This window comes from Bactrocera neohumeralis, unplaced genomic scaffold (assembly GCF_024586455.1).
Source record: "Bactrocera neohumeralis isolate Rockhampton unplaced genomic scaffold, APGP_CSIRO_Bneo_wtdbg2-racon-allhic-juicebox.fasta_v2 ctg1758, whole genome shotgun sequence".
NCBI classification, from domain to species: domain Eukaryota; kingdom Metazoa; phylum Arthropoda; class Insecta; order Diptera; family Tephritidae; genus Bactrocera; species Bactrocera neohumeralis.
Genome location: NW_026089832.1, coordinates 21977 through 29339, shown reverse-complemented (window position 1 = coordinate 29339; position 7363 = coordinate 21977). Strand labels below are relative to the sequence as shown.

Genomic DNA, 7363 nt, shown 5'->3' with positions numbered 1-7363 from the left:
CACTTCGTTGGAATTTTGACTTCGAACAAAAATAATAGACATAAATATAAAACTGCAATGGTTATTAGACGTTGAGGAAATAATTAATTTAGACTTTAATAAAATTGAGTGATCTCAAACATGCAATACTCTCTAAGCTAACCTTTAATTTTTAATGTAATATAATAGTCTACCTGATTTTTGGTGGGCAAACACTGGACCTGAATATAGTACTGGACGAACAATTTCGGCATTTCGTTTAGAGAAAGAAGATACATACTTATAAAATTGCTGAAAAATAATGCTAAAATATATATGTAAATAAATTGGTGGTTATGTTATTATGGATGGTCTAGCTCAGTATGACAAAAATTCAAACAAAAACAAAAACAAATTCTCCTTTAACTCAGAAAACACTTGAAATTCAGAAGAAGATTGCAAAAGAATAATTACACGATAATTAGCAATTTAACTGCATACGACACTGAAATTCTCATAAGAAGATTAGACTAGTAAAAGTGTTATTTTCTAGGAACGAAAAATTGAAATCGCTCTCAGCGTCCGGTCAAAATTTTTAATCAGTGGTAAGGCACTTGCTCAACAAATTCATCTTCAGCTTCTCAAAGACGAATTGAATCTTGCTTATTATGCATATAAGAATACATTGAAAAAGCTATCTTTTTTCTCGATATTAAGGCCAAACCAATGGAGAGATCAATTATTTCCATTCTCGAAACACTTTTTGAGATGGCCTTCAACTCCTTCAGCAAATTTTGTTTTATCTCTTCGATCGACTGTTTCCATTTCGATGATTGTTGAGTTGCTTGCATGTCAAGTACCTAAACTCATGTCTCATCGGCAGTTATAAGTAATAATTACATGAATGTCGGATCGTAATTCGAACGATCAAGCATGTCCAAAGAGACCTGCTTACGGCCCAAAAAAATCTAGCTTTATCGGGACTAGTTGAGTAAGAACGTGTTTTATAGCAAAAATATTCACCAAAATCTTTCAAGCGAACTCAGAACAAAAATGGGTTCTAGATTTATTATGTAGCTCCCACAAATAAATCAGAATGCTCTTATGAATGATGATAAAAACTCCCCATTAAATTCGAAGTTTCTGTTTTTTTCTCTAAAAAATAACTGAAAAGAATATTCCGACAATGTAAGTACTGTTGTATGTTCTGTGCTCAAAGTTCGATTACACTTCCCTAATACTGATATACATTCAATCGCAACTGCTGAGATAATTGGAATTATAGGAAACTTTTCACATAGCCTGTGAAGCTCGAGTATTTAAGGCATGTAGTTCAGATATTTTCATTTATTTAGAAGAATAAACTATACAGTTCTATGCAATGCAAGTTTATTATAAAAATCTGAAGTCGCTTATCTCCAAAATAAAATCATCGGCAGGAGGGCGTATACGTAAACAAATACAAAAAAACAAAAATGATGTCGACATACGTACAAATGTCCCCACGGTTATATATTTTTAAATGTCTACAAGCTTAACTGATAATGAATCATACGTAACAAAATTCAATCACGGAATAAAATCGTTTCGTTTCGGAGTTATTGCAGTTGCTTTACTACAGTTTTTTTAAATTAATTGTTTCGAAATAGTGTTTTAAGTAATTATCTCAGTGCGATAATATTGACTTAGTATAAAATAAGTTCAAAAATTACTTTGAAGATTGAAGTCACTATATAGTAAATGTCAGGGCATCACTCTTCGTAGCCACGAGGGGTAGCAGGAAGGAACTGGACAATAAATAGTTTTAAAGGGCTTTTTATCTGCCAACCAGTTAATAATGAAGCCAAATATGAGATTACGCTCACTCCATTACGACTTAAAAATCTGGGAAACTAGGTTCGATCTCGAAACTACTTCGAACACGAAACAATAATTCACTTAGTTAGTGAAATCTCAGAAAAATCAAAGGCTTGCATGAACGATCTGAATATTTACACATATCACTCACTCAATCTCGTTTTCATTAGTTAAAAACAATGCATCATTATATTTAATGTGCATACACATATCTTAATACTAATCTACTGTACATACGGAAGTATGTACATATATCGGTGTGTTAAGCATAAATGTTCTACTAAAACGGCATACATACGTTTTTCTTATCCTTTAATAGTTTAGCAGGCTTATCTTCGCCAGTGTTGAGGCAGTACAAGTAGTAAATACATAAACAAACGCATAGAGATACATACATACATTTATATGCAATACGTATGCACTCAACAATTAACAAACAAAGATATTTACTTACGATAACATATTGACCTAAGATATGCATTTAGGCAATTGAATACAAATGTGCATGTGCACTTGAAAACAACCCCATACCATGTAGCATTGCAATGGGTATTTGTACATACATATTTATATTTAGGACTATGTTTTTATATTTTAGCGATAATGCATATAAATATTTGAAATATGATATCTGTTTCTACACAGATTTACAAAAATATCTCATTTACAATTGTAGCCGTTAAGAACTGTTCAGAAATCTGAACATACTGCCCACGTTGAAGTGTTTACACTTCAAAATAATTCAAGTACATATTTATAAATCTTGGGCATATTAATTACATTTTTCTTTACAAGATTTGCGGATCAAACTCGTAATAATTTTTCTAATATATTTCCAATTTTTATTGTATACAATTTAAATTTTTAATATTAATAATTAATTTCGTAAGATATATCTTCCTAGCGGAAATGAGTGCCTTAGTGCCTTGCTGAATTACAGATGCGTTGTAGGACTAGTGTAACGATGACTGCACCAACAATTAATATAATTAGGTTGTCAGTATTCATGCCGTAATGCACCATATTATGCCATTCTAAGTCCAAGTGTTTCGAATTTAATCACGGGACTTTTCAGGTCGTATGCCCAATTTCTCCAAGTGTAAACTGGTGATCTCTTCGTCGAGTATTTTCGGGAACATATGCAAATCTATGTTGTATTTGTCAGCCTTGATCCACAATTCGATTTGTGCCACCACTTGATTTCTGAACGAGTTGAACATCTCAACCTGGGATGACCGTGCGCGAAGCCCAAATTTACCAGACGTCCTTCGGTAAACAAAGTAATAGTAAAACAAAATAATTACCATTGGATAGTGTATAACGATAGACTTGGAGTTTGATAATAATTTTCTCTTTGGCGTTGCATTCAAAAATGCGACGTCGATTTCACAATCGAAATTACCAATATTACAAACGATCGTATCGTCGGGCATGTGTTCAAAATGTGCGCCAGTAATAATGTCCTTGCAAACAGTTGTTGTTACGAAGATAATAGCTTCTTTGTATGCTTGCTCCATGGTGGTTACTTCATAGCCGCTTGCAAGGCAATGATATAATCTTTTTCAGTGAAAATAACGATTCCGCCGAAACAACGCAGAGGTTATACACAACTTTTGCCAATATCATATAACCAGCAACACAGCACACTTTGCCAGCAATCATCACATCGGTGGGCCGTTTTATACCATCAATTAACTACTCGCGATAACCAAAAGATTATAGAATGTACTCTTGGCCACCGAGTCGTTGACGTTGATGGCTGGCGCACCGAGACGTCTCTCCTTCACCAATTTATATAAATTGTGTACATCGGTTGTAGATTCTTCGTTCAAATCCTTGACGCCCTTCGGGTATTGTGGGCACTTTTCATGCACTGAGTTGGTCAATTTACCACCATTATCGAAAATCAAGTTCACAAGCTGACCATCTGAGAACAGTAAGGTCAGTTCAATACTTCATAAGTATTCTTCATTCATCATCTTTTGAAGGGTAACACTGACCTAGTCTTCCTTTTCATCCTCCTCCCCGTGAACGCGATGATGTCGTGAGGCTGTTCAATAAGTATTTGTTGTGCAGCTGCTGAATCATTGAGTTCACTTGTTGAGTATTTTAAATATTTCAGTGAATTTGGTATTTGCTGCCTTTCAACCAAATATTGAACTAGATCGATGTGGACAATTCTATCCCACGCTGTCCAAGTCAACCCAACCGGCACTCTTTTCAAAAAATACTCCAGAAATATTTTTTTTTAAATATATTATATCTAAACATTTACAACATAGTAAAACTATAAGTAAATTTAACAAAATAAATATAAGGTTATTCTTTTTCTTCTTTTTTAGCTCGAGTCGACCGCATCTCTTTTTATTAATTATTTGAATATTTTTTCTTCAGTAGGAAAAGGGTAAACAATGTGCATCGCTCTTTACGATGTGCCATGGCTTATCCTTACGTCCACATTTGCAATCTTGGCATAAAATGACGTTTTCAATTCGTCCTTTCTTCCACTGCAATGGTGGAATATTTTGTTCTTTAAAAAATACAAATGTACCACTTTCAATATTTTCAAAAGAAACTTTGCATTTATTTCTTTTTCGTGGTTTATTATTTTTAAATTTTCTATCTTGAGAGATTAATCGCCTTCCTTTTTGTTTGTGAAGAAGAATCTCCTAAGTTTATATTTTTCTTTTCAAATTGAAAAGCTGCAGTAAATTTACTATCTGCATTAAATTTTAAATTATTACGAAAGCATTTCTCGTACTGTGTTTCTTTTTTAGTTTTATTAAAATATCTTTCAAGGGATTTTAATTTCCCAAACTTTTTTCGTTGATAATCTAATTTTTTATCTATATGTGTTACAACACCACAATGAGCTAATTTGGGGTTTATGTTGGTTGATCCGTATATCAACCACCCAAACACACTGTTCTGGAGTTTGTAATTCATATTTTCAACAGTTATTTTTTCTTCTTTTATTAAATCAAAAAATATGTCCGCACCTAAAAGTAAGTCAATCTTACCCGGAACATTAAATGAAGGGTCGGCCAGCTTTATATTTTCTGGAATTGTTTTAACTTTTATGTGTTCCGAGGGCACATTGGACACAATCTTTTGTACAACAACGGTGTGTAAATTTGCTTCAAAATGATCTGTTAATGATTTTAAATGAAGATTAACTCTTTCATTTGCATTTGTTCTGTTTTGACCAACTCCTTCAATGGTCATAGATTCTGTTCTGGAAGGAAGTTTTAATTTATTTTTTAGTTCTTTGGTTATAAGGTGAACTTGAGACCCACTATCTAATAAAGCACGTGCCTTTATTACTCTTCCATCATGACCTTTTATACCAACAATTGCTGTGGTTAGCAGGACATTTTTAGAATCATTTTTTAATTTCGCATTTTTAGTATTTTTAATCACTGTGCTTTTTGCTTTAACGGATTTGTCTTTGTGGAGCCATAAATGATGGTTTCCTTGACATGTGAGGCAACTATCGCCTTTACAATCTTTTATATTGTGCCCTGTTTTAAGACATTTGGTGCATAATTTGTTTTTAATTACTGCATCCCATTTGTCTTGAGTAGACAGAGCTTTAAATTTATAACAATAAAATATATTGTGTGAATTATTACATCCCATTATGCATTTAAATTCTGCATTTTGAAATTTTGGTGATGTTTTTGAAGCTTGTGCTGCTTCTAGTGCATTCCCTTCATGATTCAGAAACGATTGTAGTGAATTTAAGCTAGGTATTTCCTTAGGATTTTTAAGGGAATTTTCATACCTAAGTCTTAAATTGTTGTCTAATTTTTGCACAAGCGTATAATTTAATAAAGCTTGCAACAAATTATCTGCAGACAAACTGAGACTTTCCAATGCTTGTGTACTTTCAGAAATTTTTTCTTGAAAATTTCGTACACTAAAAGCAGTCTCAGTCACTACTGGTGCATCTAAAATTTGTTTAAAAAAGGTATTTGCGAGTAACCTATTATTTGTAAATTTTTCGTTAAGAAGGTTCCAGGCAACTGAAAAATTTGTCGAGGTTGAAGGCAAATTTGCAATACAACTTGCAGCCGATCCTCTTAATTTTGTTTTTAAAATACACATTTTATATGTGTCTGAAACATTTTGAGAGACTACGAGTTGCTCAAACAATTCTTTAAAAGTTTGCCACTGAGCGTAATCTCCTGAAAAGATGGGAATGTCTACTTGAGGCAGCGTAAAATTAGTAGCATTTTTTTTGCTAATGGATTTTAATTTAAGTTTGTAAAATCTATTTCTTAAATCATAGAATTTACTCGTTAACTCATCATTTTCGTGCTGGCTAATAAATTCAAGCACAGTATCACGAGTTTTTTCTATAAGTCTCTCTATACTGTCTAGAGAGACTATTTCGTTTAATTCGCAGTCTTCAATATTCTTTTCTAATTCTGTTAATAAGAATTGAAGCCTGCGAACTAAACCAGGATTTGGAAGGCATTCCATTTTCCTGGGAGCACTATTTTCTTTAATAATAGCGATCAATTCGCTTAACTTGGCGTGCGCTGTCAAATAAAGCGTGCCTACCGAACCTTCTACGTCATTTTTAAAATAATTTTCTTTTTTATTTTTGGGATCTTTGGACAATTCTAAATGGTTTCGTTGAAACTCTGACCATTTTTTGTCCAAACTATCTAGGAGTTTTTCCAAATTTTCTAAATCTTCATTTATATCCATACTCATGGACTTAAAATGAAGTTTTTGAAGTTCTTCTGCTAATTTTATTTGGTTCTCCATCTTCCCAAAAATAAAATAAACAATTGTATATGTATTGAAATAAAAATGAAAGATGCTCTTACCTTGTTTGAATGTGGTATGGTAAATTTTGTTGTTTTAAAGTTGATTGTTTTTAATTCACTTTTTTTTTTTTTTAATATTATTATAATATAAACATATAATAAATATGTATTAATTTTTTTTTTAACACTTTTTTTTTAACACACTTTTTCACAAACACACTTTCACTTTCCCTGTAGGGTTTTGAGAACTTTTTTTTTATATATTATTATATTTTTTTTTTTACACTAACTATTTCACTTTCACTCGCGTGTTTTAAAAAACTTCGGGGTCACCAAAATGTTAAGTTAGAAGACGATTTGGTTTCGGGTGTAAAATCGTACTCAGCTCTGGTTGCCCAGAGCTCCTTTATTTATAAAATTTCTTATCCTAATTTGTGTATGCACCACATGCAGAGTGCATACACATATCTTAATACTAATCTACTGTACATACGGAAGTATGTACATATATCTTAAGCATAAATGTTCCTAACGGCATACATACGTTTTTCTTATCCTTTAATAGTTTAGCAGGCTTATCTTCGCCAGTGTTGAGGCAGTACAAAGTAAATACATAAACAAACGCATAGAGATACATACATACATTTATATGCAATACGTATGCACTCAACAATTAACAAACAAAGATATTTACTTACGATAACATATTGATCTAAGATATGCATTTAGGCAATTATATACAAATGTGCATGTGCACTTGAAAACAACCC

At 32.4% G+C, this 7363-nt stretch overlaps 1 pseudogene; it reads right to left on the bottom strand.

Moving 5' to 3' along the window:
- Positions 1 to 2213: 2213 nt before the first annotated feature.
- LOC126766580 (adenosylhomocysteinase-like) lies at positions 2214 to 4437 on the bottom strand (annotated as a pseudogene).
- Positions 4438 to 7363: the final 2926 nt, after the last annotated feature.